The 27,905-nt window shown below is 46.0% G+C and overlaps 1 long non-coding RNA gene across 2 annotated transcripts; it reads right to left on the bottom strand.

Moving 5' to 3' along the window:
- On the bottom strand, positions 1 to 27,841 carry LOC136659452 (uncharacterized). Of its 2 annotated transcripts, XR_010794845.1 has the most exons (4): positions 27,788 to 27,841; positions 25,760 to 25,835; positions 9,132 to 9,191; positions 1 to 1,803 (listed from the first exon to the last, which is right to left on the bottom strand). It is a non-coding gene; the product is annotated as an uncharacterized lncRNA (long non-coding RNA). The 2 variants fall into 2 exon arrangements; XR_010794846.1 differs by lacking the exons at positions 25,760 to 25,835; positions 27,788 to 27,841 and adding an exon at positions 10,179 to 10,384.
- Between the last annotated feature and the right edge of the window lie 64 nt (positions 27,842 to 27,905).

Here is a 27,905-nt window from a genome sequence, read left to right on the forward strand (position 1 = left end):
TTGACCCAGTTTGGATTTTTTACAGCTTAAATGACAAACGCCTCAGGCGATGGTTTATGACTGGAAAAACTATTTAGCACAACTACCAAAATAAAAACCACCCTTATGTTTACTCAGTAAATTGTTAACATAGCAGCCCCTGCAGGGACTGGAATTTTTGGTCATGCAGAGTGCCAGTCTGCTGAAATGATATTGTTTGTTCTGAATGTAGTTTCTCTGGAAGGATATTCTCATTATGTCTCTGTGCAGTGCATATCTGTCAAGGAAGTGAGATAGGTACACATTGCCTCATCCAAGTGACACAGCGAGAAATGTTTGCCCAGTCATGGAGTCCAACAAGTTCAGATCTGGCTTGGCTTTGGAAGCGAAAGACACCTTGCCGTGCAGGCTTCGTTTGTCTGGGTTTAAAACCCAGTAATTTGATGAAAACACTGTAAGGCCTGTTGCATTGTCTGTTGGAAAAATATCACAGCAGAATCCCAATTGTAAATGTTCAGGCACATGGACTCTGTGCAAAGGCAATGTGGTGTCGCCACTAGAGATCAACATTTGTCTTTTGGCACTCTCATCTGTTGATGGTTCTGAAAGTGTTTTTTTCTTCCCTGCCACAAATACTTGCCTCTTCGCCGCAAAAAAAGGGAGCAGGTGGGAATCAACACAGCATTTGCGTAGTGACCACTGGCCAACACATCTCAAAACACAGATAAAATTCCTGGATGGGGAAGGGCATTTACTGGAAAGTTTGGAAATCACAACTTTAAATAAGCCTGGTGGATTAGAGCATCAAAATGGAAACTTATACTGTTTTGCATTTCTAAGCTGGGTTGTTTTTTTTTACCAGTTTAGTTTTTTATCGAGTTTGTACACAAGCTGATTGGGGAATATCTTGCCCTCCCACCACCTGTATCTGACAGGATGTGAAAGTGTAGAAGAGAAGGTGCTGCTTATCCTTACATGACATTACAATCATTACATTACAAGCATCCTTACATGCTTATCCAACATTATCAAATGTTGCATCACTATAATCTGCTCAATCTGTGGCATCAGATGTGGTATAAGAGCTATATATTAAAAAGCTACTTGATAGGCTCGCTACGCTGAAAAGACTGATTATAAGTGGCCCCCATTAAATCCTCTGGAACAAACAACTGGGACACAATTGAGAGGAGAAGTACTGGATTCATTGGGACAGAGAGCAAGTTATAGCTCAGAGTTAGCTCTAGGTTTGAGGGGTTCCCAGAAAAGTGTCCTTTGGTGGGTCTCCCTCCATGAGTGGTCCCCCTTCAGGTTCTTAGAAGGCTTACCTAGACAGCATCGGTGGTAGGTCATCTTTGTTCCACTCAGCTGTTGCCAAAATGGTCACCATTTTTTTCTCCACCTAATGCCCCTGATGTAAACAGCATCCTGGTGCATTTTGGAGGGAAAATGGCCGCTACTAACAGCCAGTTAGCGATCGGCCAAATTGGGCTCTTCAGAAGACCCACACGACCTGACCAACCCCTGAATGCTCACTATTGGTGGCTGTAGCACCCATTGTGCCATCAAGGAGCACCATCAAAGGGGTCCCAGTGCCCCGCCCCCACCCAGCAACCTGATGCCAGCATAGTGGTGAAAGAACAAAATGGTGGGGAAAATAGGAGACCAAAGAATCTTGACCTCCAAAGGAAGATGTGTTTCCAGCCCAACTTTTCAGGATGATGCTATCTTCCTTCTGTGTTAATAGATTGTCTTTTCAGTGCTCTCGGCGTGTCGTATCTTTTTACGCGCTTCAATGTTCTTTTGTAATCTTTTTCCACCTTGCTGAAATGGAGAAAAGGGAAGAAAATGGGAAGAGACAAGAAAGGACATTCCACAGCAGGGGTGCAGAAAGACTGGCTGAGCTGCAGAACAATGAATCTTGGATTTCTAAAGGTGCCGGCAGAATGAAGAGAGTGTGCAAGGGAATAAACAGAGAGAAGATTGATAAGGAGGAGTTAAAAGAATGTAAACACTTGAAAAGGTCAGCCATAGAAGTTTAAAATGAAGCTGAAACTACACATCCAGTTGAACATGCATAGCCTGGTGCATTCTTTTGACTTTTACTTCAAACAGTCACCCAGCTTGGTGCGAGACCAATACAGGACATCGTAACCCGTTCCTCTCTGCCAATTATCCATTTCCAAATCACACAACCTGCTCCCCCCCTCAACTACTTCTAGCCCCAAGGCGAGGAGGGAGAAGTGACTAAAGAAAGAAAATCGAGCATGAGATTGCAAACTCCACTGCAAGGAGTTTTTGTCTCAATACAGAAAGGACTGATAGAAAGGAGTGGGGGTGGGAAAACCAGAGAATAATGAGAAGATAAAACATTTGCTTCAGCAATAGGGAGGCTGGACAGAATCTTAGTGTTAATAATTCATGCTTGACATGGAATGGAAAAGTATTTGCAAGTTGCATTAAGGGCGCTCGCTCCCCTTGGAACTGTGGCTACAGAGTGGAACCGACATACATTCATAAATGGTTGAGGTACATTATGTTGAGCAGAACTCATGTGCAATGTTGTTCAATATTGTGCTCTTTTGGTATTGTGCTTAACCTTGTGGACAGATTCGATACAGCAGGCAGAAGTCAGGCTTGTGGGATCAGCCCCCCCCCCCCTCCGAACTCTGGGGTTCACTAACAGGTACAAAATAGTCAAGGCCAGCCAAAGTCCCCTTGGCGCCTGAGGTGGTATGTGAGATGTTGTCCCCCCATCTGGTGATATGCAAGCAGTTGCTCTCAAGCAGTTTCCTGGATTGGAAAAGGAAGAAGTGTGGAAGAGAGGGGAGTGGTGGGCTAGGGCGTAAGAGTCAGTTGGCCAATGATTCAGACAACAGGCCTTAATCTCACTGTGTATCTTGACAGTACATACTGCAGTTGGGGGTTTGCATAAATGCATGTTCCCCTAGCTATATAAAAAAGTTCCTCCACATTAAAAAGAAAAAGAGAGGAAAAGGAGGTCAGAGGCTAAAACCTTCTCCCTGGAATATGTAGTTTTCTTGATGGAAGGTCTTTTTTTGCCCAACCAGAAGTCCTGAAGTGTAGGTTCCTACAGGAACATACTGTAGGTTTACTGCCTCAGAGAAAACTAGGCCTCTGTGTGATGTGCTGCTATCACTCCGTTCGTTCACCATATAAGGCTCATCAGAATGGTGCCAGGATGCTGTGCCAAGCTGTTCCATATTCATCGTGCTAAAGACCAGACTTCCAGACAGTTTGGTAAGGGTGAGTGTCTCGTTTCTTGGCTGCTATTTGATATGAGGTTTTGGGTAATGTGTCGCCGTGCAACAAGTAGATCCAGCATCACGAGACTGGACTTAAAAAAAGAAAAAGGGTATTGTATCTCACTCAATAAGATAATCATGACCCCATGCGGTGGAAGCCTTGTTCTCCAGTCAGAAAGCCGGCAAGTGAACAGTGATATGGGAAAGCCACTTTGTGGAAGGGATGGTGGGCCAAACCCCTCTCTAAGTGGGCTCAAAGGTGGAGAATGTATTTTGCATAGAAGGGCCCAGAAGGGTTCAAGGCTGGGCATCTCCAGGCAGGGCAGAGAAAGGGCATGGCCTGGAACCCTGAATTGCTGCTGCCAGTCATTGGAGGCCAGGCGTCCCCAGCATACTGAGGTGCTTGGGCAAACACTACTGTAGGCTGCAGGTAAAGGTGTCTGGTGCTACCCACCTGCTGCTTGGAGTTACTGTGTTGGAAGCCAGGGCAACTACTGCTGCTGCGTCATCCCCTCTTGTCACACAGGAGGAAGTCTAAGAACTGTAAGCAGAGCACTGCCCTCTCCACCTTGCCTGCACCTCCTCTTCTGCACAAGCACAGTGAGTAGGGCAGGAGTTGCTGAGGCTTTGGCGGCAGCCATTGCCAACTCCAACTAAGCCATGCTGAGCCAAGCCGTTCAGATGGTGGGCAGTGGGCTGCAGTAGCCATGGTGGATGGAGCACTGAGAGAGAGAGAGAGCTTGGCAATAGGCAGTGCCAGCAATAGGGGGAGGGAAGTGTTGGAAGATGAAGGAGCTCTTTGCAGTGGCAGTCAGGAGGGGGAATAAGAGTGGATTATTTTTTCTTACTTATGTGACTGACCCTATCTCTGTGGTGGCCATTTTGTAGCAGGCCCTGATCCCTCAGTGGCCATTTTGTGATGATGCCTGCCTCCCCTGCTTGGCATTGCAAAAGTACCCACCGGCTGCACAAGACTGGGACCCCATAACGCAGCTACATAGTACGGAGACAGATGGACCAATTTTTATCATAGTCAGTAGATGACAGTTTCACCTGCTTGCTGTTCTGACCCTGGCCTCAGCTGGTGGACCCCGGGGCTTTTCTTTTGAAATGTGGAGGCCTTTCAATGCACTGACGTAGAACGATAAAGATTTGTTTTTCCTCCCACATCTAAGGACAGCTTGGCTGGAGATAGTGGGCTGAGAAAATCCCATTGCAGATCAAACAGTTGTACCGTACACATTCATTTCCATAGTGTCCAGGGTTAGGGAGGCATTTCATGATTGCACTCTTTTACTCCTGCTTATTTTCAAGCGCACACGCTGCCAGACCCTACGCCACAGAGCACATGCTTTTGACTGGAGCACAAAACAAATTGTTCAGGACGATCTTTCATCACTGGAAGATCATGGCACTGAATTCATGAACCGTCTCAGATGTCAGTCTCTTTGGTATTAACAGCAAGGACATGAACAAAAAGAGGCCTAAAAGGTTTGAAGGGAAACCAGCCTTTTTCAGTATTCCAAATGTGTGCAAAGTAAGGGCCTGATCAGTGCCACAAGTGAACATAATTCTTTACACAGGTGAATATATCAGCGTGCCACATCAGGGTGCTTTTGCACTACTGGAGCCCTTTGGTGCTGCTGAAGCATTACTTCTCTGCAACTAAATTACAAGTTGGATTAAGACAGTGATTTCACACATTGTTTAATATCATGGGCCTGGTATCCCTGGGGAATCCATTCCCAGGACATGCACACCCCTGTGGATATCGAATTCCTTGGATAATGAAAACTGCAGCTGGAGAGCCTCAGAGCACCTCCAGAAGTAACTGGAAATCATGCCACAAAGTGACTTCTGGTGGCCTCTGGGATGTCCTCTGAGGCCCTCTAGCCATGAGCTCAGTATCCACGGATTCTGAAATCTGCAAATGCCAAGTCTGCGGCTAAAAAAGACTGACTGTATAGTGCTAAACTAACTAGAAAAGCCCTTCCCTGTGACCAAGATTCTGTTTGGCTGAAGTCCCTGTCAACTTCATTTTGATCAAAGTGGCAGTCCTACCATGGATAGTCTCTTCAAGGAGCAGAGCTAAGAGCTTCTCCTTTCTTGCTGGAATTAGCCCTATTTTTAGTCAAGGATAGCCACCTGACATTGCCTTGCCACCGTATATCCCTGCCTCCTCCTGATGGACATAACCAATGTAGGGCAATTAAAAAGAATCTGTCCATACACATCCATCAGGGCTGTCCATGGCTACCTGGTGCTCTGCTATGCTACACAACTTAGGGCACAATCCTAACCAACTTTCCAGCACTGACATAGCTATGCCAATGTAGCATGCGCTGCATCCTGTGGGAAGCAGTCAAGGGGGGCCTCCTCAAGGTAAGGGCCTGTTTGTTACCTTACCTTGGGCCTGCATTGTGACTAGGTCAGTGCTGGAATATTGGTTAGGATTGTGTCCTTAGGCATTCACACTAAGTGAAAATGGTGCATTCACTCTTACAACAGCAACAGTGGCATTGCATCAGAAAATTCAAGTAGCTGGCTCCACTGTCAGAAAACCCCGAGCAGTCAGGATGTGTTTTTGTCCCCTCTCTATTGACAATCCTAATCCCTCAGCCTATTCTGTGCCTCTTGTTTCCTAGTCAGCTCAACCTGACACTTATCACAATCACACCACTTTTTCCTGGCTGAACCAATGAGCATCTTTCTACCTGTGAAATCAAGATGACCTTTTTCTAAGAGCCTGAAACAAGATTGCTTTCTTTTTTTTTCCTGCCACCTCCTCCCCACCCAGGAGTATGTTCCTTCTCCACTGGCTTTCAGGCTTTAAAACAGAGCTGATACAGGATGCCTTATCTTTTATGCCTCCTCTGGCAGGGATCCTGATGGACTATTTTCTGCCCACTCAACCACCTTTATCAATAAATGATATGTGCTATCTCCCTTTGAGACCTGCCCCAGTGGCCTTTTGTTCCTTCGGACATCATTCCACAGGCTTTCGTCACTCAAAGGCTCATAGAATGGATGTGCCACTTCATGCTGTTTATAAGCAGATAAATAGACAACTTGATATAGTAACTAGAGAGTGTTGGGTTTGACTATTGGAAACTTACCTTCCTGACCTGGTTCAGCATTGACTATTCCATGGGGTTTGAAAAGGACATGCCCACGTATTTACGCCACGCAGGCACAAACTTCGTGCAGTGTTTGGGATTTCATATCTATGTTCATTGGGGATGAAGGGGTTATTTAGGCATGTATATTTATATGCCACCTATTTATATACCACACACACTCAAGGCGACTCACAGATTAAAACCTAATTAAAACGGTACTATAATGCTGGCACTTCTCTGGGAGGGGGTTCCAAAGCCTGGACACTGCAGCAGAGTAGACCCTGGCTCAACATGCTGGTTGCTGCCTATCCAGGAGATAGGCAGCAACTAGAGCCATGACGAGAGGGAGACTGAGGGGCATCTGCCTCGGGCGCTACACCAAGGTGGGTGCATGACCACCCCTCAGGCTCTGCCCTAGTTACAGGGGAGGTACTGGCAGCTTGGCACCCCTTGTTCCTTCTCCTGGGAAACCACTGCAGCAACTGCCCCCTCCTCTGGGGAGAACCCAGAAGTGACATCACAGTGTCACATGATATCAGTGACCCAGGCACCGGGGCAGTGCATGACACCTCTGCAAGAAGATAAGCATGTTTGGAGAAGGTGGTGGCCGGGGCAGAGACGAAACATGAGGGGAGATTGAAAGCGGGCAGCAAGGAAAACATTTACACACTGCTTAAAGCATGTTTTGGGAGCTGGACCTCATGTTCTCAGATGGCAGAGGTGCTTTTTCCACACCTGCAAATGCCCCCTACTTCATATGTAAGCAAGGCACTGCAGGAAATGTGTCTGCCACCATCTCATTTAGCTTGGCTCCATTGAATGCTCATTCTACACACTGTAGGCTCTACGCTTGCATCAGAATATAAGGAGAGCCCCATTCGCTCACACCAATGGTCCTTCTAGTCTAGCATCTTGCTTCCCACAGTGGCTTCCTACAGTGGCTTCCCACAGTTGCTTCCCACAGTGGCTAACGTAGGAGCAGGCCATGAAGACCACAGCCCTCCTTTGTCCCCAGTGCTGCTGAACATGGAGGTTCCATTGAGCTATTGTGCTAATAATCATGTAGGGTGATCTGATTCATTGCTGTTGTGGGAGGAATGCAGAGGAGGTTTCATTCTCAATTGCACCTCTGAAAAATGGCCTTAGCCGACAATGGAAGTCAATAAATAGTCTCGTTCTGGTTATGAAATCTGTTTTCTGCTTGCCAAGTTATATTGTGAGTCCTTGGACAGAAAAAAAATCCAATATATACTCATAAGAGAAGAGGGGCTTAGTCACAGTCCTCCATGCCTCTTTGCCTACGTGCTTGCATAATGACAGACTGAGTCAGAGCGAAGCAAGATGTGTGATGGTGTCACAAGCCTTTTTAGCTGCAGTGGGCTGATTTCTTTGCATTGTGCGGATTGTGAGTTCCACATGTTTAGTTGGGGCTTGCTTTTTTTTTTACAAGTGAGAGTTGGATGAGGCTTTTCAGTCTTTTGCGTTTGCAACTGCCGTACTGTCTTTTGAGGGCACATTTGCAGGCGCCACTTTAGCAAGTACTGTACGATTGTTAGTAGAGAAGGCTGCTGTGTGGAGAAGTGGGTGGCTTGCCCCACAATTGTACCTGTGGCTGGGGAGAGGTTTCTCTGGCTGTTGCTCTCTTGATCTCTCCTGCATTCTGCACCCTACATACCAATGGGACCAAATCATGAATGGGGATTTTTCAAGTTCACATCTCTCCTTTGTCATGAGTTCTCACCAGAAACATATCTAGGAGATGTTAGGTGTGGACACTTGCCCTGGGCACCATTTTAAGCAGGGGCATTGCGCCACTGAGCAGACAGTACAGCCAGGGGGGCAGCCAGGTCATGAAGCTGCCGCCTCAGTGCAGTACCACCTCTTTGTGCAGTATTTGCCTCCCAGTTCAGCACTAGTATCATCACCACCACTACAAGCTGCTGTCTTGCTGTTAATTTATCTGACGGACACTGCGATTCCTCTAGCTGTTCCTGCTTCTGTTTTGGTTTTTATTTTCCCCTCCTGCTATGACTGTGGTTTGATGACTGAGTGTTTCCTTTGCAACCAGCTGGTTCACAGACTCTGCTCTGTCTGTGTGACATCAGCAAAAGAGGTTGACGGGAAGCCATGAGTAAGTCAGTCTGAAATTTAAATCAGGTGTGACCAACATCTCAATGTTGAGATTATTAGCACAATAGCTAATTTTTCGCACACCACATAATTACTATATGGAATTCTAGCATGTGGCTGTGGGAAATCATGTGCTGGACTAGACAGGCCTTTGCTCTGATCCAGTGGGGTTCTTCTATATCTTTAGTGTGCTCAATTGCTGTGCCTGCCACTTCTTCTCTCTTAGAGGAGCTTGAGGGAAAGTGAATGGCTCCTGTTGCTTAGGCCTTAAAACTGGATGGTACAGTTGCATAGGAAAGGCAAGATGCAGCATGCCAACTTGATTGTGTAGCACATTAGTAATCTGGTAACCTAAGGACACTAGTGTGTGTCTGGTACATTTACTAAATCTGAACTCTAGTTGACAGTGAGAGTGATGGGAGGTTGGGTCCCTGTTCAGCCAGGGCAGGCCCAACAGTTTGAGTAATGGGTTCTGACAGTCACTGATTTCTGAAATGCAGAATATTGGGCTGACCAGCTGCCTTCTCACATACAGAGGGCTGGCTGGCCGCAGGAGATCACACTCAGAGGTGTTACTGGTTCAAGGGATGCTTGCTTAATGGGAAACTTCTTCAGAAGAATGAGAGGCTCCACTGACCTCATAACCTTGACACGATAAGCTGAGGTGTGCGGTGACTTCTTTCCTCTCTCAGGTGGTCTGTGAAAGACAAAAGGAAAAGTCGTTTTGGGGCTGGGTTGCATGTAATCTGAGTAAGAGACAGAGAGAGAAACTAGGATTTGATTTGAGGAAGACAGAGGCTGGGATGGAAGCTGAGAGAAAGAGCCAGCCTACAGCCAAAGCATCACTTGGGGGTGCAGAGCCAGAGAAAAAAGCTCTTGTTGCTTGCAGAAAGGCCTTCTCTCTAATTCCATTTCAATGCTCGATGTACACAAAGCAAACGATGACGAAAACGCCATACGCCTCTGGTGTTTGCTACTCCTGAAGAAGCCAGAACCTAAGCAGTGACTGTGCACCCCTACAACTCCTTGCACCACTTTGGGAAGTAGAGTGCAAGCACAAAAAACCATATTCTAGTAAACCAGTGTCCTTATTTGTGACCTTTCAGAGTGCTTTTAAAAGGCTGTAAATGTGAATTGCTGATAATAATGCCAACCCTTTGACTGCCCCAAGCACTTCACAAGAATTATCTTGCTGCTGACCTTATAACAATCCTATAAGGCAAGTATTATTATCCCCATACTGCAGATGGGGAAGAACGTTGGACCAATCCCATTCTTACATTGTGCCAGCAAAGCACACGCTCCACTGCCGTGTACTGTTGCAAAAGTGCAGTAAAGCATTTTTGCAACAGTGCACCTTTCAGCAGTGCCAGCAGGAAGGCCAGAGCCTTCCTGCTGCTGCTGCTGGTGCATGGAGGGACACCAGCCAGAGCGAGCAGGTATGTCCAGCACAGGGGTGGGGGAGGAGTGGGGGATGGAAGAGTGGGGAGGGGGTTAATGGGACCAGGGAGGGTGACGACGGTGGTGGAGGTGGGCTGATGAGGTTCAGGAAGTGGGCAGGTTTGGCGGAGCCAGCACATGCCATATCCTATCCCCCTTCTTGGGCCTGGTTTGCTGACATGAATCAACGTGGTCTGGCGCCAGCAATATCACAAGCTGACCAATTGTGGTTGCTGAGCCTTACCCCGAAGAGACATCCAGTAGCCAAAATTCCCTCGCAGCTTCTTCTTGGCAGCTTCTTCTTGGCAATGTGCTAAAGGTGCAAAGAGAAGCTTCTCACCAGGACAAACAGCCATCAAGAGCTTGATCCACATTGGAAGTGCGGGGGAGGGGGATTAAAACCTCCTTCTCCTGCGCAGTTGACACAGGCTGGCTTGGAAACATCCCCCAGCTTAATATTTTTTAGGTTAAAAAAAAACAACAACAAGTTGATGAAACATTTCATGTCCTACCTCATTTGTCCCCAAAGTAAACTCTACAACCTCACAAAACCTCTCCTCCCCCCCGCCCCACCACCCTCATTGCACCATCTATTCAGATTTTTCTGTTCCATGTTACGTAAGCCTTTCTTTGGATCATGTTTTTGGCTGTTTAAGGTCAGCAGTTGACCCGGAATCACCTAAAACCTGTGGGAGATACAAAAGTCTTTGTCTGCACTTATGAAGTTGTTCCACTCGAGACAAGCCACACTTGTTTGCCAACTGTCCGTGGCAGGATCCCAAGTACAGACCTTCACTTGTGTGCCTTTGGCCAGCCCACAGCCTCTTACAAAGACTGCCTTGCTGATTTTGTATGGTCCTCTTTTTTGATTAATATTTGCAATACAGTTCCTCCTAAGACTGGGAGGGAAATATTTGTTCCAGGGCGTTCTGCCTTTCATCTGTACTTGGAAAAGGATCAGGGATGGCTGTTTCTTTTTCAGATAAGGATGGAATTCCACCAGGCAGAGAAGAAATGCACTTCAGGATAACATGAGGAATGTCACACATCCAATTCCCTTAGTAGAACAAAACAAGGTGATATTGGATTTCAAATTGAAATCAAGAGCTGGTTCCTCTCTCTGTTGATCACAATAGCAGTACAGTCTCATCTCAGAGAAGGCTGGTCCCATCCATGTGGCAGGCTAAGGCAGTTGCCTCAGGTGCAAAATGTTTGGGGAGGGCTGCCTCTTGCCACCCTTCCTCTTCCCATTTCATTGATTTGAAAAGGAACAGGGCAGAATAGGAAGTGTGGAAGAGAGAAGAGTCAGCTGCACAGCTGGTAAATAGGTGACTATATTTTGCACTCTGGTTTGGGCATAGGAGGTCTTGGTCTGACCCTATCTCAGAGACGAAGCACATGTTACACCAAACCACATATGGTCAAAAAAGGCTGACCACAGATGCATCTCTATGGTCTTCCACTATCTTCACTCTTGTAATGGCAGAGAGAGATCTTTCCCAATACCGGCAACTGGTCTTTTATCTGGAGCAAGGGTGCCCAAACCCCAGCCCTGGGGTCACTTGCGGCCCTCGAGGCCTTCCAATGCGACCCTCAGGGAGCCCCCAGTCTCCAATGAGCCTCTAGCCCTCCAGAGATTTGATGGAGCCCGCACTGGCCCGACGCAACTGCTTTCAGCATGAGGGCGACTGTTTGAACTCTTACATGAGCTGTGGGATGAGGGCTCCCTCCACTGCTTGCTGTTTCGCATCTGTGATGCAGCAGCAGCAGCAAAGGAAAGGCCAGCCTTGCTTTGTGCAAGGCCTTTTATAGACCTTGAGCTATTGCAAGACCTTCATTCATTCATATCAGTTCATCTTTAATATATTCATTTATGTAAACTTATGTAAATTTATTCAAATTTTAAATGTAAATTAATTCTTTTTTTCCCCTGCCCCTGACACAGTGTCAGGGAGATGATGTGGCCCTCCTGCCAAAAATTTTGGACACCCCTGATCTGGAGATACTGCGATTGAATCTGGGACTTTGCGTATGCAAAGTAACGCCTCTCCCCGTTAGCTGCAGTGCCTCCTCAAGTAATTACTGTTGTGTACTACCTCTTGAAGAGAAAAGTCCAGAAGGCCTTTGGATCAGTGTTTCTGATCCAGGTGGGTTGCGAGCCCATTTCAGGGGGGTCCCCATTCGTTTCAATATATTAGACTTCATGCTACCATGGTATGTGACTGCATGTGGGGAAATGTTGCGGATCGGTACTTTTAACAGGCTACTATGTATATGTGTTTAAGAGTGATAGTCGATGGGGCTTACTCCCGGGTAAGTATGAACAGAATTGCAACCTTTGGGATGTTTGGGGAATTTTTTTGATCAGCAACTGCTTGGGAGGTTAGGAAGGTTCTTCTTTATTTTAAATATACTTTTAAATGTATTCTTATTGTAAACTTTTACTTACTTAATTTGATTTTGTTTTATGGTGGTGTTAAAAATTTTCCTGCTTGCTTATGTCACTTCTGGCCATGACATCATTTCCTGTGGTTCCTGCCATTCTAAAAAGTGGATTCCAATGCTAAAAGTTTGATTGCCATTGCTCTGGTTGAAAAAGTCATGTCAGTCAACTGGTGGGAACCATTTAAGTTTTGCTCCATAAGCGTGTGGAGTAGTTGGGACTGTAGGATCTCCTCAGAGGCTTGAATAGTCCTTGGCCCTAATGGACTAGAAACTTGAAACAGTCACCAAAATAAATTGTGCTTGTTTTAACGTCCTGTTTACATTTTAAGCACTAAGCTTTTCTAGTGAGTTATTAGTGATAAATAGCTGGGGTCTCCAGTGGGATGCTGTTTCCACATTTTCTGTCATTATTAGCCAGAGAAAAGACCTGCAAAGGAGGATTTTTAAAACCACAAACTGAAGGATGTGGTGTGGAAAAGCTTATTTGTAAAGGGAGATTACATGAGGATGTAATTGAAGGTTTGAACATGTTTTAAATGACTTGTGAAAATGCCCTACTGTTCCCTGTGTTCATGCACCTCACTCATGTTATGTTTTGCGCCTAGGGCTATTTGTCCCTTACACAGCTCAGATGATTGCTGCATGGACACTGCATGTCCCCAGTAAACACCATCAAGTGTCTGTAAACACAAGGGGAAGGTCAGCCCAGAGTGAATGCAGGCCCTTATCATCTCTGCAACAGCTGCTCCTAGAATAGAACTAAAGGGTGACATAGAGAAACACTCACATCCAGCTCTGTGTCTGCCTCATTTCCTCTTTTCCTCTGAGGTTAACTCAGAGGTGAAGCTTTGTCTGTGACACCCTCAAACAGAGGAGCTGCTTCTGGGAGTTGACTTCTTGCCTGGGGTGGCTCCACAAGTGGGGCCAAGTGGGGCATGTGCCTAGGGCCCACATGCATGGGTGTGGACGCAAGGATGATGAAGTGGTGAGAGTCCACTGCTATCACCATAAGCCTCCCCATCAGGTGCCCAGCCAGTAAAGCTAACCAGGAGTCAGGCAGCAGATAGATGAGAGTCTTCTTTCACCACCACTGCAGCTGAACTGAAGGGAGGCTTGCATCTGTCTGATGCCCAGTAGTCAAGAATAGGGGAGCTCTCTATTGATGGCTTTGACTGGGTTTCTGTCTCCACAAACTATGGAGCTGCCCCTGATTTTTCCCAGGTCTAATCTCTGACTTCCCCAGGCACACTGAGAAACACCAGTCTAAAACCTGGAGAGCAACTAGCAGTCACTGTAGACAAGACTGATCGAGGTGGACCAATGATTTGACTTGATATAGCATGTGGAGGGTGGGCATATAGTTCCTGGCAGGGTGGACAGCTGGAATCAACCCAGTTCCCTACTTCTGATGACAAAATTAACTGGGTGTTTTCCAGCAAGGCCATTCATTATGTGCTTAGTATGTTCGTGTCCCTGCAGATCCCTAGTCTATAAATTTGATCATTGCAGTTGGGGTTCCCTTGATGTTGGTGACATCATGGTCAGGCTAAGTTTGCTTTCTCGCCAGTCTTCTTATTTCATTTCCGTGTGTGTCTTTCTTGTTGTGCCTCAGGTGCTTGGCTGCTGTGAGCAGTTCTTGGAAATGTTTCTCCAGATGGTAAATTGCTCCAGTGCAAGGGCAGGAAGTAACATGTGATCTGAGAGCTGTGTGTAATCCTTTCAGCTAGTAGGCTCTTGAGAGAGCAAGAGGGAGGCAAAACATTTCATTTTTTTGCCTCTTTTGCCAGTCCTGTGCAATGGGGGGGGGGGGGGGAGATTGACTGCAGTGAGCAAGATTTGCAATTGACTCTGCTCTGTCTCAGCCTCAGTTTATAGGTGGACAAGTCACTCTTTATCAGCCGACCTGACTGTACAAATGTTCCTTATCCAGTGGTATGCCAGTGGTCACCTCCTTCTACCATTTCTCTTCCCACCAGTGGTGTAGCTATATACACCAGGGGAGGGTGCAAGGGGAGCAATTGCACTGGTCTGCAAGCTGCTGGGGGCAACAGTCTGGCCACCCACCAGTGCAATTGCCCCCTCCCACAATCGCCGCTTACACCTCTTGCAAAAAGTGCTGGGAAAAACAGCACTCTACAAGAGGGGCAGCAGGGATCAGTCTCTGGCCACTTGCTCTCCTTGCTCAGGGGGTTTGGGGGGTAACTGGGGGGGCATGGGGGCTAGCAGGAGGGACCTGCGGGTGAGAGGAGATGGTGTATTTTTTTATTTTTCATTTTTTAAAAAAAAAACTGGATGCGATGCTGTGTCACCTGGAAGTGACATCAGTTCTGGGTGTGACATAGGGTGGGCCATAATTTTTAATTTTGCCCTGAACTCCAGGGTGGCTAGCTATGCCACTGCCTCCAACTCCCTGGTTTAGAAAAGGAAGAGGAGAAGAGAGTTTCTTAACTCTAGCCCAGGGATGTCAAACTCATTTCAAGCAGTGGGCCGAAGTTAGCATTCATGGTGCCTTCTGAGAGCCAGAAGTGACATCATTCAGCACATGATGGCCAGAAATAAGCAGTTTGTTCTCACATAGAAATTTATTAGCTGCAAATGACAGAAGAGAAAATGTGCAAATCTTGTTCATATTTTCAAGATATGAGAGAGCCCAATTATCAAGCCCAATTATAAGGGGGGCTGGATAAATGGCTTCCGGGGACTGCATTCGGCCTGTATGCCTTTTGTCTGACACCACTGCTCTAGCCCAGTGTTCTTCAACTCACGGGCTGCAACCCCCTGGGGGTCATGACACCTCATATGGGGGTGTTGTGGCTGAAGTGGTTTTTATGTGAGCCCATGAAGACCATTTTGTGTACACCTGCAGACAAAATGCAGCAGAAGGTATTTGACGTTCCAAGCATCAGAAATTGGGTTGGTTTTCTTTCTGAAATGTTTTTTTACTTTTGGTTTTGGGAAACGCTTGTTTTATTAATAGCATATTTTAAAAAGCTTTGTGACAAGTTTCAAGACCAAGGATCCCACTGAGGGATGTACTTGCAAGTCCATTTGTATAATCATGAACAGAAAATATAAAAATAGGCATTTTAATATTGTACATGCATTGGACATTCTACTATGTGGGTCACTAGTCTCATGCTTTTTAATTTTGGGGTCATGGCATGAAAAAGGTTGAAGACTTTCGACTAGCCCACCAGTCCTCCTCTCCTCTTCAGTACCTCATGTGCTCCATTTGTCTTTCTTTTTCTAATTCACAGACTGGGAGCAGCAGTGGGGGCGAGCACATCTCACCAATCACCTCTACCTTAGGCAGCCAGCTTAATGTGCCTCATGGTCAGGTAAGTGAGCTTCATTCATCTGGTTGGACACTCTGGGAAGCATGACATTGGTCTAGAACTTTGGTCTGGTCCAAAAGGGTTCTTTTTCTGTTCTTTATCACTAAGGCCTTCGTAGAGTCCTCTTGGACAATAACCTTTGAATTGAAGGATTCAGACCACTTGTCTGATTGGATACTGCATCCTGACTGTTCAGAGAATGACAATGCAAAGTTTTTGGTCCATGCTGGGTGGTATGTTGAGCATACTTCCGGACCATGGAGGTGGTCTGTGGTATGTTCAGCATGGCCGACACATGTGGCCCCATTTCCTCATCACGTTTCCTCTTTGTTTTAGGGAAAGCAAGCAAAGCTTTTATGATCATATAAGCCTTTGTGATGGATTCACTGAATCTGGTTTTAAAAGCCCTTTGTCTGTGTTTGACTGACACAGAGCAAGCAAGTTTGCAGTGTGTGAAAGAAAAAAAGATGACCTGGCAACACCAGTTTTCTGACACTATTTCCTGCCAGTTACATTTTCCCAGTGGTGTTGCTAGGGTGTGCGGGGGGTGCAGACTGCACTGGGTAACATGCATGGGGGGTGACATCACTACTGGCCAAAAATATTTTAAATCTTGGTATTTTTAATTAATACTATCATGTTATATAACAACTCTTAACTGATACAAGGCCTCATCGTCACTGAGCTGCATGAAATCCTTTGTCTCTGCTGGAGAGAAGGTGGAATACCTCAAGACTTGAGGGATGCAAACATCATCACGCTGTACAAGAACAAAGGCGACAGGGGTGACTGCAACAACTACCACGGCATCTCTCTCCTTAGCATTGTACAAAAGCTGACGGAACATACCAAGATCCAGGTCTACAGAGCTTGCGTCCTGAGTACACTTCTGTACTGCAGCGAGTCATGGACTCTTTGCTCACAACAGGAGAGGAAACTGAACGCTTTCCACATGCGCTGCCTCCGGCGCATCCTCGGCATCACCTGGCAGGACAAAGTTCCAAACAACACAGTCCTGGAATGAGCTGGAATCCCTAGCATGTATGCACTGCTGAAACAAAGATGCCTCCGTTGGCTCGGTCATGTCATGAGAATGGATGATGGCCGGATCCCAAAGGATCTCCTCTATGGAGAACTTGTGCAAGGAAAGCGCCCTACAGGTAGACCATAGCTGCAATACAAGGACATCTGCAAGAGGGATCTGAAGGCCTTAGGAGTGGACCTCAACAAGTGGGAAACCCTGGCCTCTGAGCGGCCCGCTTGAAGGCAGGCTGTGCAGCATGGCCTCACCCAGTTTGAAGAGACACTTGGCCAACAGACTGAGGCAAAGAGGCAAAGAAGGAAGGCCCATAGCCAAGGAGACAGACCAGGGACAGACTGCACTTGCTCCCGTTGTGGAAGGGATTGTCACTCCCGAATCGGCCTTTTCAGCCACACTAGACGCTGTTCCAGAACCACCATTCAGAGCGCGATACCATAGTCTCTCGAGACTGAAGGTTGCCAACATCGTTATATATCAATCAATGTGTAACGTCTCCGCCCCTGCTGGTCTTTCGGGTTTAACTTTTGATAGAATAGAGATATTTCAATGCGGTTTATTTCATTGCATTCTGCATGAATGATATATAATGATGGTATTTTTTCAAAAATACCAAGATTTTAAAAATTTTGGCCAGTAGTTGTATCACACACACACTCCCAGTGCATGCACAAACACACAGAGAAAAATAACCCCCAGAATTACAGTATTTCCCACAGGAACTAAAAAGCTGGCAGCCATCACAATCAAACAGGTGAATTGTTCATTACAGTTGGCTCAAGCCTACTGGACTCCCTCCCACGCCTCAATTATATCCACACCATTAATGGAAAAAGGAAAAGCTGGCGGAAATTAGAACAGTTAGGCATATGAATGCACATGTCGTGTTGCAGAAAATATTTCCTGCCACTTCCTGAGGAAGGAGGAGAAATTCAGACCTCTCATACAGTTTCCTAACTGGGTTCTTTGATGGAATCCTAGAAAATCTTGTGCTGGTAAAGATTGTCTTCCCTAGACCTGGTTGCTCTGCTGTAATTCTCCCATACCTCATTATGCCCTTGAACAAAATGGTGACTGTAGTCCTCTTGTGTGATGATAATAATAATAATACAGGTATTTATATACCGCCTTTCTTGGTTGTCAGATTTTTCCTCGGACTTTAATTCAAGGTGGTTTACATAGACAGGCTGTTCTAAATCCCCGTAGGGATTTTTACAATTGAAGAAAGGTTCTGTCTTTCAAGAACCTCACAACATTTCAGAAGGATCTTTTCTGATCTGGTATCACATTCTGGCCTTCAGTTGCCTTCCACGCAGGCTGACAAGCAGCTCCTTCATCTCTCACTTGAAGGGCAGCCAAGATGCTTCTTAGCTCACACCAAAGAGCAGGTGGAATAACTCAGCTTGGCTTGTCAGCTGCTTCAAGGTCTTGCCATTCACAGTGCCAGTGGCCTCAAACTGGCGACCTTCGGATGTTATCTTCAGGCAAACAGAGGGTTCACCCTCTAGACCAGACCTCCTGCCAGATCCCCCATGTGGTTGCTGAAATGCTGGAGGAGACAGGACTGCACTCTCTGGCCTCTGCTCCCTGACACCAGCACGATATTTGGGTGTGCATTTTAAGCAGGACTGGTCCATGCACAAGGCTGATTGAGGTGGTTGCCTCAAGTGGCAGATTGGCGGAAGTGCCCACCTCCAACTGCCCACTCACCTCTATTGCCGATACTCCTCTCACTCTCTGGACTGGAAAAGGAGGAGGGGGATGAAACATGGAGGAGAGTAGTGATGCTCTAGTCTAGCCCATCAGTCTTCTCTCCTTCACACTTCCTCTTCCTTTTGCAATCCAGAAAGTGGGAAGAGAAGAGGTTGGCCCATCACCAGGTATGGGGAGAGGAAACATTTGGCAAACCACCTCAGGCATCAGGAATTCTTGGGCCAGTCGTGGTTTTAAGAACATAAGCAGAGCTGTGCTTGATCAGGCCAAAAGTCCATCCTGCTCAGCATTCTGTTTCTTACAGTGGCCAGCAAATGCCCACAAATGGGACATGAAGGCAATAGTCTTTCTCATCTGTCATTCTCTATCAACTCTGGTATTCAGAGACATGATGCCTCTCAACCTGCAGATTCACATAGGCAGCGTGCCAGACCACTCCTCTATGAATTTCCCCTATCAAAGTCATCTGAGCTGGTGGCCATCACCACACCCTGTTTCAGTAGATCCTGTAAACTAGTCATGCATTGTGTGAAAGGGAATACTTTCTCTGGTCCAGCCTGAATCTCCTGCCAATCAAGGTCATCAGATGACCCAAGTTCTAGAATTACAAGAGGAAAAGACAAACTCCTCTCTATCCATTCTGCGTATTTTTATAAACTGCTGGCATGTCCTTTGATACCTTTTTCTTCTAAATTGAAGACATGCGTATACCAGGGGCACCAGCTGAAAATTTTCCATTCCTCATTGGCATGTGCTCATTTTGATCTTTTACAAGCAATTGACTGGTTATAGGTAGAGACGTAGGAATTGTGCTATAATTTTATAAGCAAGTATATGCTCAGTGGTTATGTGAAATGACCTTTACCTGATATCGAAAAAAGTGACAGCTCAAAGTGAATGCTTGGGTGTGGCTAACTGGATGTCTCTTTCTAAATGTGTCCATTCATTCTTGCTGTGACTCAGCACCATTCCACGTGCTTCAAAAAACAAATATCTATACCATCTCACCAATAAATTCATGCGCAAATAGCAACAGTGGATTGGTGTTTTGCAGCTGATTTCTGTGAAAATGCTACTAAGGAGGTATCAAAATAATATTCCTTTGTATATTCTCTGCCCATGCCTAATCAAAACAATAGCTGTTCCATTTTTTTTATTTCTGCTTTGTCTCAAATTTCCATAAACAACTCTGCCATTGAAGGCATATTTGCAAAGGAATGGGGGGCACAAAACAACCAGTGTCTCCTCCTCCAAGGAGAACCCTGAAGTGACTGCCATCCACACGGCGTCCCCCTGACATAGTGCCTGGGGTAGGTGCTCCTCAGGCTCCACCCTTGTCACATCTCTGATTGCATGAAAGAAAAGCTGGAGCAGACACAGATTTGGTTGTTTAGTCCAGTATTTCCCAAACTGTGGACTGGGGACCCACCAATGGGTTCTGAGCCAATTTTTGGTGGGTCATGGAAAGTTTTTGAAACATTTTTTTAAAAAAACCTTTGCAAGTACCCTTGCCCAATTTGCAGAAGAAAATTGTTAGCTGAAATGCTAGCCTGTGGTATAAGCCCGCTTCATACCCTCAAATTAAAATATCACATTTTCCAATCAGTGTGGTGTAGATCATGTGTGAATCCAATTTCAGCCTTTTGTCTGACCTGGAAGTCCCTAACTACACATCTTGAACTCCATTCAGCCTTCTGGGTACCCTGGCTGGAAAGAGTGTAAAGGTTTGGGGGAACAGTCCTTGAACTAAATCACTAGGGAGAACCTAGCAAATACAGGTGTGCGCCGCTTAACAACTGTTTGCTTAATGACAGATCGCATATATGACAGTGGTCAAAACATAACAAAGAGGCTCTTAATGAGGCAATCAGGTCTCCCATAACCTGCAGCAGAGTATCTGTTTACACAACAAAGAGGCTCTTAATGCAAAGAAGAGGCAATCTGTCTCCAGTAGCCTGTGCAGCCGGCGAGAGTGTCTGGCAGGGAGTGTCTGTTTACACAACAAAGGCACTAGATGGGGCTGAATGTTCGCTTAATGACCTAATCACATAACAATGGGGATTGGAGAACATGTCCTATCGTTAACTGTCACACACCTGTATCTACAAACAGATACTAGATGTAAGGTTTCTAGCAGTCTTGGGAGCACAGGATCCCGATTATTATTAATAATTATTGTCTTTCTCAATCTCTTTTTTTATGCTAGTGAGTCACAATAAATTGTCATTTTAAAAAGTTAGTTCTGGTGCTAAAACATTTGAGAAGCAGTGATCTAGTCCAAGCCCCTGACCAAAGACACACACCTGGGCAAATTTCCATCAAATCTGGCATGCAAGGAAATTCCTCCCCATCCCGAAAGCTTGACCTTCAATAAAATCCTCTCTTTATGAGGCTTCCATACATCAGGGTTTCAAAGGCATTCTGCATTGTGATTTGGGGTTGTCATGAAACATTTGAGTGGCTGGTTCACTGCCAGCTCAAGGCAGAAGAAAATTAGCTGACCAGATTCACATAGTGGTCATGTCAACAGGCTCTGAACCAGGCAGATGTAGGAAATGAGGTACAGTATTCCCACTGAGTACCGGAAGCAAGCTTTCCTGCCTCTACTCCCACGCGCAGGGAAAATTGCACAGCCTTTGGCTTCCATGGGAAAAAAGTCAGTGGTCTTGCATTTGATCTCACTGCCTTTGATTGTTAGAGGCAGAGCAGCTCAAAGGAGAAGTCTTTCTTAGGTCATAGTCTATGTGGGAAGTTTTGCACAAATCCACTGTACTGAGTAGACGTGCATAGGACTATGCTCTGGGATTCAGTGGGATAGCATTGTCTTTGCACCTGAAAGGTAAAAAAGTTGCACCTGAATCTCCACTTGAAGAATTTCTAGAAAAAGAATTTCAGGTGGTGGAACTGGAAATGGCACAGTTGTGATCCTGGAGAGCTACACACAGCTTAGAGTTGTGAGTACTAAAAAGACTTGCTGGGTCATTGGTCTGGCAGCACATGATAGCTTCTAATCCACTTTTGTGATCAGAGCAAATAGAATGTGGTTAGGGTCGCCTTGCCAGCTTCTGATCTCTGGTTTCCTATGAAGGTAGTGCAAGGAACTTGCCTTATGCTGAGTCAAGCCATGGTTCCATCTAGCTCCAGAACTGTTTACTTGTAGTGGCAGCTGCTCCCCAAGGCCTTAAGCAGAAGTTGGGGCAGTACTCAGGACAGCCAAAAGACAAGGTTTTCTTCATACAACACAACATTAGCGCATAGAATTATTACCATAAGATGTGGCAGTAGGCATAAATGACTTTAAAGTGGACCCAAGGTCTTTTGATTTTTTGTGGACTGGGTGCAATTTCCCTTCCTGCCATGATGAGGATGGCACTGACCCTCACACACAATGGGGAGGGAGTTGAAGTGGCACATGCATGCATTTTCCATAACATGGTTGAGTGCATCACTGCAGGGCCCTTGCAGGGCTTTTGCCTCTGAGTCCAAGCCATGCCTGGCCCAAGCCCCACTGCTGCTTGAAGTGGCATGTGAATTCTGCACCTCCCCCAAAATAATGTGTGCACATGCCAATATGTATGCACCCCATCACCACCATCTCTTCCGCTACCACTGGCTGCTGACGGAAGCAACAAGCACAGGAGGGGGCTTGCCACTTAGAGCTCTAGTTATGTCAGTGGGCTGCTGCAGTGCACCTCCTTGCCCCCTCCCCACCTGGCTGATTTCCCAAGCAGCTGGGGGGGTGGGTGATGATGGTGGTAGCTTGGTTAGCAGTGTGCTCGGTTTCAAACTTTCACTTTCCCAAACTCACTGCCCACCCTGAGCACTTGGCTCACTTCAGGCTAAGGCTGGCCCTGCCCAGAGCCTCCCAAAAGCTGGAGCCAGCATTGGGTAAGAGGAGTCTAAACAAAGAGGAGAGAGTTCAGAGTAAAAAGGGAAGGGAGAGAGCCTAAAAGGGCAGAGTGCATATCAGTCAAAGGGAGCCCTTGGCTTTAGCACTAGTTTTCTTGGTAAATCTGACGACTTAACAGGAAAGGAAGACCAAATCCCCTCACCTGATTTCCCAATGCATAAGGGCAGGGTAACATAAGCAGGAGCATTTGGTTGCTGCAATGAAGAACTGGCATCTATTTTTAAAAGAGGGTCCTTTGTGGGTCAGAGACGCAATGAGGAGGGCAGCCACCAGTCATGAGATCCATCTTAACATGCAAGCAGATCATGCACCCTTAGGTAACATGGACCGGCCCTGCCTGCAGATGCTATTAGTGTTTTAATTGTCAGTGGCTAAATTGTCAGTAATCTTTGCTCAGAAAGGGGTAGCTTTTTCCTGAGAGCAAGGAGATTACATTTGTTCTGTGGCAAGAAGCACAGTGTTTTAAGCATTTTAGAACACAATCCTAAAGGTGCGCTCCGCTGGCACAAGTCCCTTGCACTGGCTTGGGGGGGGGGTTGCAAACGTGCCGTAAAACATGTTTGCACTTCTTCAGATCAGCTGGGCTGGTGCACAGATGTGTGCTGGCCCACGGAGGCCAAATTCAACCTCCGTGCTGATGGAGACAGGTAAGCCTGAGCTGACCAAAGGGGGTGTATGGGGAGGGTGGGGAGGAGGCATTCTGTGGCTGTGTTTCTAGGGCAACTGTCTGCCTGCACTGCCCAGGTCTATGCTGCTTTTTAAGACAACATAAGACGTGCCGTGACACATCGGTGTGCCACGAAAGGTTCGCTGCTGTGCCACGGACTACAGACAGTTGCCCTAGAGACAAGTACTGAGTTAGAAGGAGAATGGTCTGACTTGGACTAAGGCAGCACTATGCATTTGGATGGGGCCATGGTTGAGTGGTAGACAGAGCACATTTTGCTTACATAAGCCCTAATTTTAGAACCTGGTATCTCCATGTGGGAGTGGGGAGAGATCTCTTTACAAAACTCTGGAGAACTGCTACCCAGTCACAGTGAGCAACACTGAGCTAAATAGACCAAACATCCTTGTATGTTCATGCCTCCTTGTACATGCACAAATCGCTATTATTCCTGTATTATCTATTGCACTGCATCTATTGCATAGATCATTAAATTAAAGGAACAGCAGCAAAACCATAAGCGCACAAAATCTGTTTGTATGTAGACAACATTGCAACAAATGCTGTCATGACCTTAAGTTTCTCCATGCCTGTTACAGACTCTGTTGGGTAGACTTGGACAAGGAGCTGGTGGATTAAAAAAAAAAAAAAGACAAATGTTGTGAAAGCTTGGAAAAATTCAGAGGCATCTCCTGCTGATAAGGCCCCCAGAACAGTGTGGCCAAATACAGTGGAGGACAGACTGCCTGTACCTTTAACCAGTGAATAGAAGAGAGAATTTAGGCAGGTGCAACTCAACATGGAAGGGTTTTAAAAGCTACATCTGCCAAAATCCCCTCTTCTATGCACTGGTTAAAGATATAGGCACTCTGTCCTCCATTGTACCTGGTTGCCCTGCCCAGAAATGTCAAACTGGACCCTATGCTAGAAACAGAATGCTAGGCTAGGGAGCCCTAATTCAGTAAGGACATAATAAGACCTCTACTGGGTCTTATTATTCTATGGGATATGGATTTCAGAGCCTTTGGATAAGTTAGAGGAAATAATTAATAAGAGACTAGGGCTGAAATCCTAGATGTGCTTTCCTGAGAACGTTGAAGACAACTGGACTACTTTTGAGTTGACTTGCATAGGGTTGTGCTGTAGGATAATTAACAATAATTAGGAACAGCCTAGCACTGGCATGGGGGAATGCCCCAGGGTACCACCTCCCTGGGGACACTGCTGGGAGCCACTCCCACCACCCTTTCTTTTTGTTTGTTTCCCCTTTTACCAACCTTAGAAGGCCTTCCAATGCCTCTGGAAGATCTAAAAACATCACTTCGTTTTCGTGAAAACTGTAAGTTATGCTTTTAGAGCAGGGGTGCTCACACTTTTTTGGCTCGAGAGCTACTTTGAAACCCAGCAAGGCCCGGAGATCTACCAGAGTTTTTTTTACAATGTTCGTGCCATCATAACATATAACATTTATGTGTACAATGTATGTTGGTGTACCTTGAGCCCCACTGAGTATAACAGGACTTACTCCTGAGTAGACATGCCTAGGATTAGGCTGTGAGGCTGCAATCCTAGCCACACTTACCTGGGAGTAAGCCCCATTGAGTACAATGGGCCGTACTCCCGGCGTTTCCTCCCAGAGGCACCTGAAGGGGGGGGTCAGCACTCCGTGATCTACTCATTTTGCCTCGTGATCTACCGGTAGATCGCGATCCACCTATTGAGCACCCCTGTTTTAGAGCTTCCAGAAGCCTCAGAAGGCCTACTGGAGGCCAGGAAGGCTACGCATAGGCCTAAAAATGTCACTTCTGGTCTTCTCCAAAGTCCAAATAAACTTTCTCGAAAGTTTCTGAGCCCACTCCTGCTTTCAACCATCAATGGAGAAGGAGCAGCTACCGAGAACTTCCTATGTTCCCTTCTGGAAATAAATCTCGGCTACAATATCTAGTTGCCTGGTCTGTGTCACCAGCCAGAGAGAACCATGGGCTGCTACAATGTGTGTGTATGGAGGCTGTGTTATTGTGATCTGTTGCAAGTTGCCTTGAGGACATCTAGAGGCAGGTTATTCTAGGTCTCCAAAACAAGAGAAAGATGTTGGATTTTATTTGCTGGAAAGACCCCATAATACTTATGGGTATTACACATTGCCTCCCCCTCTTCATTCGGTTGCCTCCTGCTTAATAATAACAACCTGTTTTTGTGGAATGAAAGAAGACGGAATGGCAAAAGGAGACTGCTTTTCCACAGTCCTTGTTTTTGATAAAAGAGGTCTTTGAGCTCATGTTGGCTTTGTGTTCAGCCTTTTCCCAGAGCCTACTGGAGTGGTTTTCAGCATACAACTCTGTAATTGCTTGTTAGAAGCATTTATTGTGAAGACCAGTTGGAGGGGAATTGGTCCTTGTGCAGGACAATGTGGTGCTCTGGAAAGAGCCTCTCCAGGAGCACATTCATCAAGATGAGAGAGAGTGGCTTTGAGGGAACATTTCCCTGCAAGGTAAGGAACAAGAAGGAAAGTTGGCTTCCACTAACTTTTATTTACTTATTTTTTTAAATGAAGAAGTCAGGCTGGCATCCAGGCTCAAGTCCACCAAATGTGAAGTTGTATTTGTACTGGGTCCCTGGCAGCTGGAATCTGGTGGGGGGGGGGGGAGGATTAAGTGAGGTTGGGTCAGAAGCAGGCAGGAGGCACAATACAAAGCAATTATCAGGGTGTCCTCACCTGCCCCCAAAGTAGATGTAGGCAAGGCAAAGCTGGTTGGTTTGCAGGCAACCTCAAAGACCTCCAAGTGAGCAACCTATTCCAAAACAGAGGCCAAAAAGGAGAAATTAGGTCTTAAATACTTTCAGGCCTGGGTAACCTTCTCAGACTCTACTTTGCCTAGAGTGCAGAAACATTCTAAAGGACCAGCCCCCTGGCTAGAGTACTGTAGTCCTAGCAGGCTGCGGCACTGTCCAGACTTGCATCACAGCAGCCTTTACAGCGTCACAAATTGCCAGGTGCTGCACAAGGAAAGCAGTGGCGTTTGGCAATCCCCCTTATGCACCACGAGATACTGGGCTGGCACTGCCAATGTGAGAAGTCTGCTGGAATATTATTAGTACAAGATGTTCTCCTGTAGTTGTGCACTTAAAGCCTACATATCTGTTACCTAAAGGGGGGGGGCAACCATATTGTTTCAAGGCTGCTAGGAATGCCTTGGTTACATAGTTTCTTCTTACTTTGCTAGAGAGACTAATATTACAGAGACCATGGTGTGTGGTTGTGTTTACATAGGACAGCTGAGCAAAATTATGCAATCCTGAAAACATTCCCAGCATGGCCAGGTTTACTTTCTCCATCCACTTCCCTTCAGCATCATTTATTCCCTGGCTCAGTGCTGGTTTTTCCATTCCTTGGTCATGCCAGGCAGTTTGGGTCCATTTCCTGGACTGATGGAGGCATTTTCAGACTATCAGTGACAAGCCAAATCAGGGCTGCAGTGTTTAGCTGATTCATCTGATGAATCAGTTAAAATGCATTACTAAAAAAAAAAGTGCCCCCAATTAACTGATCAGCACTTTATTGAAAGCATTTAATTATTTTTAATCCACTGTCTTTATTTACAAAAACCACAGGTGGCACAGGCACAGGATGTAGATGGCAACAGGTAGAGAATGAGAATGCACCGACTGCATCCCTCCAGCTGCATTTGGACAGGTGCAGTCTGAATTCCTTTCTTTTCATACTTTTGCATCCTCTCTTGCTGAAGCAGCAGCCAAAGCACTGTATTCCACATATTAACACAGTGTGAAAAGATTCGGCCTCCACATTTCCAGCTGTATTTGCTGGGTAGTTTCCTTGCTGGGTTGCCCCATCTATGCAGGTAAAATTAGTCTTCCAAGGCTGCTACCACCTCCATTGAGCCAAACTAGATAATCTGAGCATGATAGAGCTGGCATGAACAATTGCTGAAAGGAGTTAGTGTTCTGCGAAAGACTTGGATCACTTTGGTGAATAGTCCCTTAATCCTTAAGGGAGTGGAGAAATGCTGTTAAAATATCAGGCCAAGTGGCAGTGGTGAGTGTTAAGGTGACCAGGTGTGGAGAAGAACAGAGTACCTTTACATAAGGGTGCTTAAATACATATAGGCCTTACATAAGGGAGGGTCTTGGCTGCATAGCCTTGTATGACAGCTGTACATACTGCCGTTCTTTCTTCCACACAACTACCAAACTAACAGCACAATCCCATGCATGTTTACTCAGAAGTTAGTCCCATCCAGTTCAATGAGGCTTACTCAGGTGAGTGTGTATACATGCTTTTCCTGGGATTAAGCCCCACTGAACACAATAGGCTTACTTTCAAATTGACCTGCATAGAGCTGTTAATGGCACTTACTTCCAATAAACATGCCCACAATTGTTCTGCAATCATACAAAAATAAAGCTCTGTCTTCCTTTTGCATCTGATCATACTTTCCAATGACCTCATTGAGTGTAAGTCTTATTAGTAGGGCTTACTTCTGAGTAAATAGAGGCTAAGTTTTCATGCAAGGCAATAGACTAGGGCTGAAATTCTAACCACACTTTCCTGAGAGTAAACCCCATTGAACAAAATAGGACTTACTTCTGAGTAGACCTGGTTAGGATTGTGCCCTAGGTTAATTGCCTTAAAAAAAGAATCTGGTTTATTTGGGGTAAAAATTCCTGCAGGCACTAGAAGTTTAGCCATGCATTATACCTGTCATTTCGTTTTAAAAATCTGTACCTCTAGTTTGTCTAAATCTATTTCCATTTTCTTCTGGGATTGGTGAGTTTGCTCTGTGTAAGAGCTGAGGGAGAGCTGGGTAGTAAGAAACATGCAAAGCTTTAACGCCTGCCTCCTC

This window comes from Tiliqua scincoides, chromosome 8 (genome assembly GCF_035046505.1).
Source record: "Tiliqua scincoides isolate rTilSci1 chromosome 8, rTilSci1.hap2, whole genome shotgun sequence".
NCBI lineage: Eukaryota > Metazoa > Chordata > Lepidosauria > Squamata > Scincidae > Tiliqua > Tiliqua scincoides.